A 14,478-nucleotide genomic window follows, 5' to 3' on the forward strand; every position below is an offset into this window, starting at 1 on the left:
GATTGGTTAGGTGGGATGCGGGGAGTTACTGATGGATAGGAGAAAGTAAATGAAGTTTCACAGTAATGGACACAGTGGGGAGAATTGGATCACCAGATTATGTCTTTAAGTTCAAGAAATTTCTTTATCCCTCACTAAATCTTTTCATGGACAATACAACTTTTAGGCAATTGTTGCATTTCCAATTACTACAGCAAGGTTCAAACGAATACCAAAAACCTTACATGTATCAAAAACACATCTTTTCGATGTATACAATGGTCACTTTAAAAAAAAAAAAATTTCGTAAGCGATTTAGTAACCAAAACATGAATCCCAAAGCTACTATAAAACGTAATAGATGACTAACAAAAATGAACCATGATACAATAAAAAAGTTGAAATGGTCGATAAAAATTTAAAATAAGGAAAAAGCAGGCAAATAACTAGTGGAATGAAGAATAAAAAAGGGGTTGAGGTAAGAAAAGCGACTTACTTCCTAGGATACTGTTGGATACATCCTAGGTGGCTTAGCCTGAAGTGTAACCGTCATTTTAATTTTTACTTTAAAAATCAATAGTACAAATGAAAATAATCAACTTATGTAAAATATCCTATGAAACAAGAATGGCTTCTTTCTCTGATAAAATTGATCAGTAATTTTCTAAATTCTCAATTCTGGTGGTAAAACCTGTAATAAGTGAAGACAGACTTTCCCATTACTGAGTTAGGAGATGGCAGCTGCTATGAATACAATTCTATGTCAATGGCAGGAGGGAGGAGCTAGAAGCAGAGCTCCTCCTCCTCCCCTTCTATCTAGATAGAAGATGGCGGCTGCTGCTGCTGATAAGATTCTATCTCAGTAATGGCAAAGTCTGTCTTGACTTATTACAGATTTTACCTCTTGAATTGAGAACTTTGATAATGACTCATTAACTCTGGTTGAGAAAGAAGCACATTTTTTCTGAATAGATATATTGCAAAGTTGTTTATTTCCATGTGTACTATTGATTTATGACATAAAAATTAAAATGACGGTGCGCTTTAAGCTACCTGATAAAAAAGTCAATGGACACTTTTGGGGTTGAAATTACCATATATACTCGAGTATAAGCTGACCCGAGTATAAGCCGAGGCAACTAATTTCACCACAAAAAAGTGGGAAAACTTATTGGCTCAAGTATATGGATGGATATGCATTGTCCCCTCATCCCTATCCTGGTCTGCATAGCTCCTCACCCATATACTGGTATGCATAGCCCCCTCATTCCCATCCTGGTATGCATAGCCCCCTCATCCCCATCCTGGTATGCATAGCTCCCTCATCCCCATCCTGGTATGTATGGCACCCTCATCCCTATCCTGGTCTGCATTGTCCTCTCATTCACATCCTAGTATGCATTGTCCCCTCATCCCCATCCTGGTATGCATAGCTCCCTCATCCTCATCCTTGTCTGCATGGCACCCTAATCCCCATCTTGATATGCATGGCTCCTACTATGGGCATTCATTCATTCCCTTAAGTAGCGAGCACACGTGATTGCCCGACCGCTGCAGGAAGCCAGCAGCTATGACTGCTCTGCCCGCTACTACACATAAATGAATATTCACTGCCAGCGCAATGAATATTCATTTCTTTTTAGCAGCAGACACAGGAGTTAGCCACAGCAGCAAGCTTCTGCCTCCTGTGACCCGCTGCACTGCCACTCCCCCTCCATCTTCTGGGACCCTCACTCGAGTATACACCGAGGGGGGCATTTTCAGCACAAAAAAATGTGCTGAAACACTCGGCTTATACTCGAGTATATATGGTACATAAAATCACTGGATTCCATGACACTCTGTATGTAAGTCCAAATTATGTGTAAACCAAGTAAAAAAGTGACGTTGACAACAGAAAACAGTTGGGAAAGTCAAGAAAAAGTGAGTGAAGAAAATATCATACAACTAATTAACTAGAGAAATGGGGAGTAAAAGGGATGTTGGGTAAGAGAATTCGAGAAAAGTGGAATTCCTCCTAAAAGGCTTGGCCAAAGTGATTGGTAGCTGAAAAATATGCCCTCAATACGATTTCATATACACAAATTAAAATTTTTGGTAAGCAATGAAAAAAACTGGATCTTATAGTTACTACGTTGTTTTTTTTATAAGAGGCAGAAAACAAAAGATTTTAATGCATGTATTTCCATTTACTGCATAAACCGAACAGAAAAATGTAAACTGTACAAAATCAAAAAGTTGAACAGGTCGATTAAAAATGGAGGAGAAAAATCCAGACCAACATTAACTAGAGTAATGAAGACAAGCCAAGGTAATAGAGTTGGGGTTCGCTAATACGACTATGTAAATCGGACGAGTGAAATCCGCTAAAAAAAGGATTGTACTTGGATCAATGTTATTCAATGAGGCAGTGCTGATTTGCGTATTTTCTTCTCGTCTGTATTCGGTGTGAGTAAAAAAATCACAACATGCTGCGATATGACTCAGAAATCGGATGGATGTGAGAAAAAAAATCAGATTTTTACAGATGCATTGCAATTCTTTTAGATGGGGAAACTTCGAATGGTCATGTAAAAGGTTAATGCCGAGTAAAAAACGGATTGTATACGGACAGTACACGGAAGTCCTGGATAAGAACGGGACCGATTTTATGCTTGTGTGACCCTAGCCTTATTGTATGATTACACTCTTTTTTGGTGAGATTTAGGAGCAAAAACTTAGCGGAAATGCTCCAAATCCCCCTTAGAAACTCAAAATTCCTCCAAAACCCGTTGTATATGTTCACTTTCTGTTTAAAAAAAAAAAAAAAGACTGTGTGTACATATCTCTTGACAAACAGACTTTGGTGGCAGTTGGGTTTCTCTTGAGAAACATGATTATAGTGGTCAGCAGCTTAAAAATGGCCTTTGAGCATCAGTGATCAATAGGTCCCAGATTCTCATGTTTCCTTTCCAGGAGCCCCCAAGACTCTGGCCATTATTTCACTGGTAAAAATAATATTTGAGTAGTTTCTAGTGAATCAACAAGTTTCGCTGCAAAATTCCAAGGCTTGTATCCATGATAACGTTCTAAAATCAATTATGGCAACATCATATTGTAAGGTTGTTCCAAAAAGATATGTAATAGAAACTAATGATAAGCCAACGTGCTGAGATAAGGTGTTATCATGCTCGGGTGCTAACAGAGTATCTTCAGTGTGCTCGAAAAACATGTTCAAGTCCCCGTGCCTGCAGCCATGCTTGTGTTGCAGCTGTCAAACAGCCATGAGACATGAAGCTGCGACATAGTATTTGACATAGTATTCGAGCACGCTGAAGATACTCGGTTAGCCCCCGAGCATGATAACACCTTATCTCAGCACGTTCCCTCATCACTAATAGAAACCATCCGAAAAATGTTACATATTCTGTGCTACCTTATTAGTATGTTGTATGATTTTTTTAATCGCCCACAATTCAAATCCAATATTGGGACATTCTATTCTATTGATGTCCAAAATGCATTTTTTAGTTCAAGAGTGTTATGGAATGTGGTAATATTCTGTATTCGAGGTGAGGGATATATAGAGTATTTCTTACTTTACTATTTGTCCACTATATTTCTGACGATAGAAATCAATGGTATTGTGTGTATATGGGATCATTGCATGAGAGATGTTCATTTTTGAATGTTCTTTCTAGATTGTTCTTGTCCCTTGGAGGTCTTTCCGCTATCATAATAGAGACCAACTAATGCAAATATTTAAGATGTGTATTGTCCCATTTATGTGCTGTTATGTCATAATGTATAATCTCCCAGTATGGGATAATGGTGACCTACATGGTTTCTAATTGGAAATTCGGCAGGTGTAAACCTATTTTTGGTTTTTTTTTATCTATTGTATTGCACGCAAGCTCAATTATAAAAAATACAATACATTAGAAACCAATGCATAATACCAAATGACTGTTCTATACTGAGCCATGATATTTCATCTCCCTTCCCACAACTGCATATTTATATTAAGGATTATTATTATTTTTTTTTTTCCTTTTCATTGGTTTTGCACAAAAAGTCGCAGAATCGGTAAATGAATATTTATACAATAATCACATGTGTACAGTGTTTGCTAGAACAAAAATAACAATTGACCTATGGGTCCTCCGCATGAAAAAAATGCATTCAAGATTTAATACAATGATTTTTTTTTTTGGTTGGGTTATATAGAAAGATTGCTTTATAATAAATCTTTACAAATGTGCATCTGGCAGTGTATGTAATGGCTCCTTGCTTAAGACCTTTTTTATTGCATCTTTGGACGTTAGTGGAAATAATAATAAAAAAAAAACTAAAAAAAGGAACTTTTTTTTTAATGTGATGTAATTATTATTATATTATTATTGATACAATTATCAATTGCACTTGCTGTAGCATGTATGGAATTGCACACAGGCTCTATTTTAATAATATACATTAGAAACCAAAGTACAATGGATGTTCTATACTGATGTAATTTCATCTCCTTTCTATTATTTTTATTATTGATTGTAATATTCACTCTAAATTAATAGAAGTTCTGTGGGCCACTGTTTCTAATGAAATACATGATAAATGGGATGGCCATTTTTGATATGGCCATAGGTTGAATTATCAAGAAAATATTGAGAAGAAGCAAAATAATGTGCTAATGTTTAATGGGAAAACTAAAAAATAAATGACCAATCAGTATGTATGTATATATAGACAGTACAGACCAAAAGTTTGGACACACCATCACATTTGCAGATTTTTCTTTATTTTCATGACTATGAAAATTGTACATTCACACTGAAGGCATCAAAACTATGAACTAACACATGTGGAATTATATACTTAACAAAAAAGTGTGAAACATCATAATTCCTCATGTGTTAATTCATAGTTTTGATGCCTTCAGTGTGAATGTACAATTTTCATAGTCATGAAAATACAGAAAAATCTTTAAATGAGAAGGTGTGTCCAAACTTTTGGTCTGTACTGTATACATACACACAGTTGGTGCGGAAAGTATTCAGACCCCTTTAAATGTTTCACTCTGTTTCATAGCAGCCATTTTGTAAATTCAAAAAAGTTCATTTTTTTTCTCATTAATGTACACTCTGCACCCCATCTTGACTGAAAAGAAAAACAGAAATATAATTATAAAACCTACTGAAAAGAAAAAGTAAAGCAGCTGTCTATAGCAATGCAGCAGAAGATCTAATGTGTCAGTCTATAAGGCATATGTGCAAAGTGCTACTCTCAGGGATCCAGTCGCTACAAGGGATCAAATCACTGCAAATATAAAAAGTCGAATATTGCATAATAAGATAAAGAATATATTGTGTTCTAAACTGGCCTTAGGCTGGGTTCACATTGCGTTCAGTGACTCCGTTAAACAGACTACGTTACACCGCGGCATAACCCGGTGTAACGTAGTCCATTAACGCCACCATTGAATGCAATGTCGGACGCTTTGCTAGCGCATGCCCACAATGGTCGTGCGCTAGCGATGTGCCGTCATTGAGTGACTGACCCGAGACGCGGGATGCAGCGTTTTCGGGTCCATCACTGCTAGCGCAGATGGAGCTAGCAGATGCTTCATCTGCGCTAGTGCGATGGAACGTCGGCAGTTGCGTTAACAGCAGCCCGTTAGCGTATGTGCTGAACGGGCTGCTATTAACGCAATGTGAACCCAGCCTTAAGGACTGGTGGCACTAAAAGCATAGCTTAAAGCTGCCCACCTACCAAGTGTCATTCCTAAAATTGCTGCCTCCTTATGTGGAAGACATTTCATTGGGCGCCCCATGTTTGCGTCTGTGACCTTAATATTTACACCGTAGTGTGTGAACATATCCATCACTATGTCCGTAATGATAATCCATTGATTCTGATTCTGGTTCATAATGAATATGAACCGTTTATTGTTGTTGTTATTGTTTATTTTTTTTTTTTATTTGCAGATTACAAGGGCGTTGAGCTTTTCGTTTCCCTTTTTTAAATTTTCATCTTCACTTTCACTAACAAATAAAATTGAAAATTGAAAAACCCTTAATCCCTTAAATTTCCCAAACATTTTATTACAAAAAAATGGAACAATTTTTCAGAGACTGGGCCAATAATTGTACATTATCCTTTTAAACTCAAGTCTTTCCGAAGCAGGATATGACCATAAAGTGGGTAGATAAGAGTATAATAGAACGAAGGGTGAAAATCGGTCACATGAGACATTTACAGGCTTTTTATACCCGAACAACGAAGGAAATAGTTTTCATCAAATTCCTGTCATTTTGCGTGACTTAAAATTAAAAACTTTGGACAATGCGAGACAGACCGCAGGGCAGGAAATATTTCATCATTTAAGCCCTGGGGGCACAATTTAGTGAGGTTTTTCCCTTTGGCTAACACGGTGCTCTGGGAGCAGCTCAGACAATTTACAGTAGCTTGAAGGACAGTTTAATAAAATAAGGTATTAATAGCTGTAGAAAAGGGATGTTGTATTGTCATCTCTGCAGGCGCATGACGCGGAGCAATCTGGAGCCCACTTGGAGGTAGCCCGCTGAATGCATTATTTGTAGGAAGGATTATTCCATTTTCCTCTACAAATCAGTATCTAGTTTCTTTATTTACCCTGGCAATAAAGGTGCAGTGATTTCCGCTATGTACATGGGATGCTGTATGGCATATGCTTGGGGTGAACTCAATTATGAAAATCTCCCACTTTCCAGATTGCAATATTCTCAGCTCATGTTTGCTGTAAATTTTCATTTATTACACATGTATGAAATTTAGCATGTAGTTATAGATTTGCATATTTTGAAGTGTAAATCTATCTATCTATCTATCTATCTATCTATCTATCTATCTATCTATCTATCTATCTATCTATCTATCTATCATTTTCTCCAGATGTGATGAGATTATTGTATCGGTGCAGAAAAGTTGAGTTTGCAATCTATGATTATGATTCTCAGCCAATTTACTATAGTGGAGTATGTCCGCTAACAGCCCATTCCAATATTATGGTAGGTAAATTAATATATTATAGTAAACTGTATGTCATCTAATTAACTGATTTACTTTTATGCAAATTCAGCTCCACTGCAATGTATCTATCTATCTATCTCATATCTATACCACATCTATCTATCTATCTATCTATCTATCTATCTATCTATCTATCTATCTATCTATCTATGTATCTATTATCTATCTATCATGTTTATTTCTCTATCACTCTCTCATCTGTTATTTGTTTATCTACGTATTACAGATGTCGAATCGATCTATCTCCTATCTGTTAATCAATCGATAAATCCTTTTTATTAAGCTATGATTTACTAGACAGCATGCTATCATCCTAATCATTTCAGTTGCAGTACGAAACTTATTCCAATAAATTAAAAAATCCACCATCATGAAAAATTCTGTAACTGAAGGGAATATCCTTATATTAGTATATAGTATATAGTTCAATGTAATTTATGGTGACAGATGTCGGTCCCCCTGGATCAGCGATAGCACAGCGTTTCTAGAGGTTTGTGCCGCCAATCCCCTTATTTATTGTGTTTGCAGATTGGTGATATAAGTCTGAGCAGAGACCTGCCTTTCTCTGCGTCTATCGCTCTCTCTTGGTGTCTTTCTCGCTCTTTCTCTCTTTCTCTCGCTCTTTATTTCTCTCTGTCTCTCTCTTTCTGTCTCTGTGTTTCTGCCTCTTTCTACCCTGGAGTGAAAAAGATCAAAGAAAACATTCCTTTCTGTCTTGTACACTTAGCGGACCTGCCTCCCAATAGGGGGATAAAAAGAACTCACTAAACTGTTGCCATTTTGCAACATCTGCTGTAATTCCCTTAAATCCAGATTTGTCTGACACACAGAGGCTGCTCTTACATCACCGTCATGTGACAGAGTGACTCCGCTCGCCTCTAGCCCAAGGGTGGCAGCTTCAGGCAATGGACGCATGTAGGAGGGAGGGAATAAAAAAAAAAGCGTAGCCTGCGGCAAAACACTTGTAGCAGACCATTATTATTCATCTGCCTAATTTAATTCTTCTTGTATAAAAGTACCCCAAAACATATGCATTATGTCTAGTAGAAAGCCTCAGAGTGCTCATAGGCAAATGACCTGAGCCCAGTGTACAAAACCCAATGTCCTGATTAATTACTGCTAAGCAGCTCTGATAGTAAGAAAGAATAAAAAATGCCGCCACTAATCCCTAACCCCATCCCACATTCTTAAAATAGCCAAAACACTGATGACAGGAGGGAAAACAGAAAGGCCAATGATATTAACATTGTATTTTACGAGTGAAGCTTTAGTACCCTGTATTGAGAAATAAATAAAATATATTAAAAAAAGTGGATAATTCAGGGATGAACGTGAGGTTTATCAGCTGAAAACTTCATTAATTGCGGATTAAGAAGCAGAGAATGTAGGCTTCAAACCATAGAAGTGTCCTATTCAATGGGCAGGAGGGCACTGTAACCTATGGCAAGCAATAAGGGATTAACTGGGATCGGCCGAGTACACGCTATACTGGTGAATGTGAATGTCTGGTTGGTTTCTATTGGTGACGGCAGACATTAAAGAAAAGCTAAATGCTTAAAACTTTCATGAATTTTTCAATGAATAAACAAGTAATGGTAAGGGTTAAATCAATACAGGCTGCTAAAATCACCCACCATTCACAAGATTAGTTTATTTTGTCCTTACCCTTAGGCACTTTTAATATAGACCATGTTTTTCTTTACCTCTTTTTGTTGACCTTCTCAAAGAGATCCTATCCATTCATCCTATCTATCAATCCGTCCATCCTTACCATCCATCTATTCTATCCATCCTATCCATCAATCCATCCATCCTATCCATCCATCCATCCTATCTATCCTATCATCCGATGCATCAATCCTATTCATCCATCCTACCTATCAATCCGTCCATCCTATCCATCCCATCCATCCATCCCGTCCATCCATCCTATCTATCAATCTTTCCATCCTATCCATCCAATCTATCAATCCATCCATCCTTACCATCCATCTATTCTATCCATCCTATCAATCAATCCATCCATCCTATCCATCCATCCATCCATCCATCCTATATATCCTATCCATCCCATCCATCCATCCATTCATCCCATCCATCCTATCTATCAATCTTTCCATCCTATCCATCCATCCGATCTATCAATCCATTCGTCATATCTATCAATCCATCCTATCAATCCGTCCATTCTATCCATCCATCCTATCTATCATCCATCCTATCTATCTATCAATCCATCCATCCTATCCATCCTATCCATTCATCCTATCCATCCATCATATCCATCCATCCATCCTATATATCAATCCATCCTATCTTTCAAGCCGTCCATTCTATCCATCCATGCATCCATCCTATACATCAATCGTTCCATCCTATCCATCCAATCTATCAATCCATCCTATCCATCCATCCTATCCATCCATCCTGTCTATCAAGCCATCCATTCTATCCATCATCCTATCTATCAATCCATACTATCTATCATTTCTTCCATTCTATCCATCCATCCATCCTATCTATCAATCCATCCATTCTATCTATCCATCCATCTTATCCATCCAATGCATCCATCCTATCATATCCATCCATCTAATCATTGATACACAATAATAAAACTAGAAATGACAAGCTCCATGTGTATGGGTGCCAGTCCTCCAAAGCAACTACCAAGCCTACTTTTTTGTACATCTATCCATCCTCTTTTGATCTGAATGGGCGAAAAAACCCCCACCTCTTTGAGAAGACCACCCCTGTTGTAGACTCCTTTTTTCTGCCAGATTTTCTTCTTTTTTTATAACTTATATATTCCTCCTCTTCATTTCTGCCACATCCTAAATTGAGCGGAGATGTGTATATGCTCCTTTTCTGCTCCATTCACTGTGTATGAGAAATACGGGCAATAGCTGAGCGCTGTGCTATAGACAATGAATGTAGTGGAGACCAAGCTTGAGTACCTCCATTACATTTAGGATGGGGTTGCAGAGCTTCATTTAATAGGTACCAGAGCCCCAATGTCAAGATCGTTGGGGTCCTAGTGGCTAGACTTTAGGCGATCAACAAGTTATTCCCTATGTTATGGATTGGGGATAAATTGATTTCCTTAAATGATAAGAACAACTGAGATTATGCCCAGAACAACCTCCTATGAAATTGGCCTTGTTTGGATGTGTGAGAAAATGAAATTAGATTGTAAGCCTCCTTTTACAGACCATACATTTGTAAAAACAAGTAGAGATCGAGTATGCATACAACAAAAAAGGCATAAATACAACAAAAAAAGGCATACAATTTGGAGATCAGCTCATCATGCTGTCCAGCTCTAAACATTTGTCCTCTGTTGAGGTAGAGTAATTCAGGTGTGGTGCAGGGAAAGCAAGAACACTAAGCCAGGTTTCAGGTGATAGTCCAGTTGGATAGTCAACGGATGATAATTAAAAATTAACCTTTAAGCCCAATATAGGTAATAACTAAGTCCAAAAATTAATGTGCATCTATAAAAACTCCATGTAGACCAACGCATTTTGGATAACCTGTAGATCATCACACATAGGTCGTAGATTAACGATATACCAATTTTTAATGAACAAAAGGCAAAGACCATTTCTAACCATATCAGAAAAAATGGTTAGCTCACATGAGCCAAGTATGTATTTACTGAGAGTAATGCATCTTTACAGTATACACATGTGTACATTGCAAGTGCCAGCCAAACAATCTGGGCATTCATGCTTACCTTTACTTGTAGATTGGGTGCTCTATCTATTCCAATATTGGACAGTTTAAAAATAGTAGAACATTCCAGTGCCAATAGTAAAAAAGAAATGGATGTGGGATTATTTTTGTAGCTGGAGAAACTGAGATTATTGTGATTATAATTATCTGTATACAGTGTGCAGTACGTTACTCATATTTGATACTGGGTTCTGTCCGTGGTCATCTCTGCACTTTAAGAAATGCAATCAAGGACAGGTTTAACGCTACCTACTATGACTGTCAGGTCCCAGGGAACCCTGGTCTTCATCCTTTAACCCCTGTACAGGGATGTGGACTTAAATAATGGCCCTGGAGTCCTCGAAATAGTCACTGATCGGTAGTGCAGGCAGGTAGGAATGGACTCTTCGCATGGTCAGAACCATACAGGGCAAGGTACAAAATATAAAGATAGAAGAATGGTTAGGAAATGAGCCAAGGTCAAAACCAGAATAATCCAGGCTGAACATGGGCTAACACTGCAGTTAACCAGAAATAGTATTCATTATAACTAGCACAGGAAATTGGCTCTCAGGAGTTTAAATAGAAATTAACCCAGCAATGCAAAACTACCCATCCAAGAATTAACCTCCAAGCTTCTGGGATGGACAGAATCACAAGTCCCAGTAGTAAAGCAGGGCTACCATACAGTTGCCCTTCATTGCCTGATGACTGAATCGGTCATAGAGGGAACAGGCACTGACATGGATGTCACAATATTTATCCTATCAGAAGTCCGTGCTAAATGTATAAACAGGCCACTTATGTGGATGGGGGTATAAAAGGGGCTATCCCGCCACTAATATTTATTACTTATTCACTCTACCACTGTGTGTAGGGCGCATGTGTGACCACCACTCTGTTCACTTCTATGGTATTGGTAGCGTACATGTTTGACCTCTGCTCCCATAGTGAATGGAGCAGTGATCATGTCTGATCACTATTGCTCCATTTATACACTTGACAAGGTACTCCATTATCTTGATCCTCAGAGGTTGAACCCTACCGATTATGCATTTATCTCCTTTCCTGTTTTATAGGTGAAAAATGTAATTGGTGGGCTAATCTGTTTAATACACATGGCTTAGGAAGATGGATGAGGCTGCCATCACACTAGCAGTATTTAGTCAGTATTTTACATCAGTATTTGTAAGACAAAACCAGGAGTGGAACAAATAGAGGAAAATTATAATAGAAACACATGCACCACTTCTGCATTTATCACCCACTCCTGGTTTTGACTTACAGATACTGATGAGAAATACTGACCAAATACTGTTAGTGTGACTGCAGCCTAAATCTTTTCTCCAGGAGAAGCAAAGCTTAGCAGCAACTCATGGATTTGCAACCGTGTATCCCCTTCATTGGTCCCATTTCCAAGTCTAAGGAAATGTTTAGCGTTTTAGACATAGAGTAGGGCTTCGAAAAACTCCTTCTATACACTTTTTATAAATATTTTCTTAAATTCTATATTTAGATGTTCACACTAAGAATATGGTATATGGTGAGGTCAAAAATATTAATCACACCCTATGTATGAGCCCAGATTGGTCCCATTTCCAAGTCTAAGGAAATGTTTAGCGTTTTAGACATAGAGTAGGGCTTCGAAAAACTCCTTCTATACACTTTTTATAAATATTTTCTTAAATTCTATATTTAGATGTTCACACTAAGAATATGGTATATGGTGAGGTCAAAAATATTAATCACACCCTATGTATGAGCCCAGATTTTTCTGCAAATGCGTCTTGTAGAGTAGAAAGTTCATTTTCCTGTGCAGTGATTTAATTCTGGTGAGGGCTCTTGAAGTATTTTTCACATTCCTCTTGATGTCTGGTTTGTAGATGGAAAAGGGAAGAAAGGCGTCTGTCAAATTGATTAAGTGAAAGCTCATTAGAGGACATAACACGAGCTAAAATCTGCATATTCATGTAGAAATAAAACTGATGTTGCTGAGTTGTGAATAGAAAAGAAATAACTGAGAGCTGGAACCTTGGGTTTGAAGTAGGTCTGTGGAGTAATGAATGGGCAAATTTCTGCATGATTGTTAAAGAGGCTGTAATTTCCGCTCTTTTTCTCTTTTATATTGTGGAAGCTTCCAGTGAATTAACAAATGTGTGAAATAATTACCCTTCCACACAATTGCGCCCAAAAATCAGTAAAAAAAAAGAGCTCGTGTTCAAAAGTACAAAACTTAAGATTTTTTCAGAAAACATGTGCATTTTTGGAAACAACTTGTATCTATTCTCCAGGTAGCCAAATATGCATTGTTTTACCTTTTTTGGCTCCTTTTTGGGGTTGTTTTTTAAAAACAAGTTATCATCTTCCAGCAGGGTAGGTGTTAACTTGGTGATTGGTGGGTGTCTTGCAGCTGGGACCCGCTCCGATTGGCAAACTGGGCAACCTTTTTACCTCTGTGACCGGATTCGTCGTAGGTCGAATGCCAGCCGTCACTCCATTCATTCCCTATGGGGTTGCCAGAACTAGCAGAACATGCACTCGGCAGCCCTATAGGGTATGAATATAATGCAGGTTGGACATGCGTATTGCTGCTCCATTTGAACATGGATACAATTTCCTTGGTTTGCCAGGGGTGGACTTATCATTTCCAGTAACTGCACAGGGGATTGAGAGGTAAGGAGTCCATTACCACCAAAGAAGTTGGAATTGTGCATTTTGATGAGTTACCAATTACCAGACTTCAAAGAGTCCACATACTGTTCTGGCACAAGTTCCCTCTTGGGTCTGTGTCCACCCCTGACCCCACCAATCAGCAAGTTATCACCTATACTGTGTATAGGTGATAACGTTTTTGTTTAACTAGACGTATGTATACATCCAGCCAGAGAAAGACCGTGAGAGTTGCTTCCAGGATAGCAGACATAGCAGCTGCTATGGGGTCCAGTAACTAATGGGGGCCATCTCCACTCAGAACTGTGGTGCAATTAGTGATAACTTTGGGGAAAGAACTTACATGACTGGGAGATGGAGGAAAGGAAGAAATGACAATTGAGATACAGTGGAGATTAAAAATAGTCATAAGCCTGTCATGTCTTGATGGAGCAAGACCCCATTCTAGGTTTGATTAAGGGACTATATGGTTATTTATTTCATTCAAGGAAAAGGGTTTCACACACAGTTGTGTTTGGTGCACACTATAAGTCACAGGTGGTTCCTATTTTCAAGCTGCTAGCCTCTGTTTTCATTCCTCCATTAAGGGGTCAAATGTAAGGGACAGAAAAGCAAGTTTGTCATAGTTAGCAATAGAGTAGGAGTTCTAACACTGCTACCGACACCCCTGCATGGTGCCCGTCTCCCTACATGCAGGGACGCCGGCTTTCTCACAGCCCTAGCTCCGTGGCGCTGTCAACTGGTGTATCCCTCCTGCTACTTCCTGCTTTCTGTGTGTGTGCATTATGCTAAATGCTCTCAGCCTGCTGCTTAGAGGCTTTTAGTAGAAGTAGTACACCTGCAAGATGGTTCCCAGCCTATAGCTGGGAGGCATCTTGTATAAAAGACTTATAGTGAATCATTAGTTTGTATGGTGTACTGCTAGCGAGTTGTAAGGTCTTCTGTTCCCAGTGTGGCCAGAGTCTGAATGTTATCCCTGGTCCCGATGTGGCCAGTCCTGTGTTCTTGTCCCCTTGTCCTGGAGCTGCCAGTGCCTGAACCTTGACCCCTGATCCTGGAGTAGCCAGTGCC

The sequence above is a fragment of the Ranitomeya variabilis genome, chromosome 1 (assembly GCF_051348905.1).
Source record: "Ranitomeya variabilis isolate aRanVar5 chromosome 1, aRanVar5.hap1, whole genome shotgun sequence".
In the NCBI taxonomy this organism is placed as follows: Eukaryota; Metazoa; Chordata; class Amphibia; order Anura; family Dendrobatidae; genus Ranitomeya; species Ranitomeya variabilis.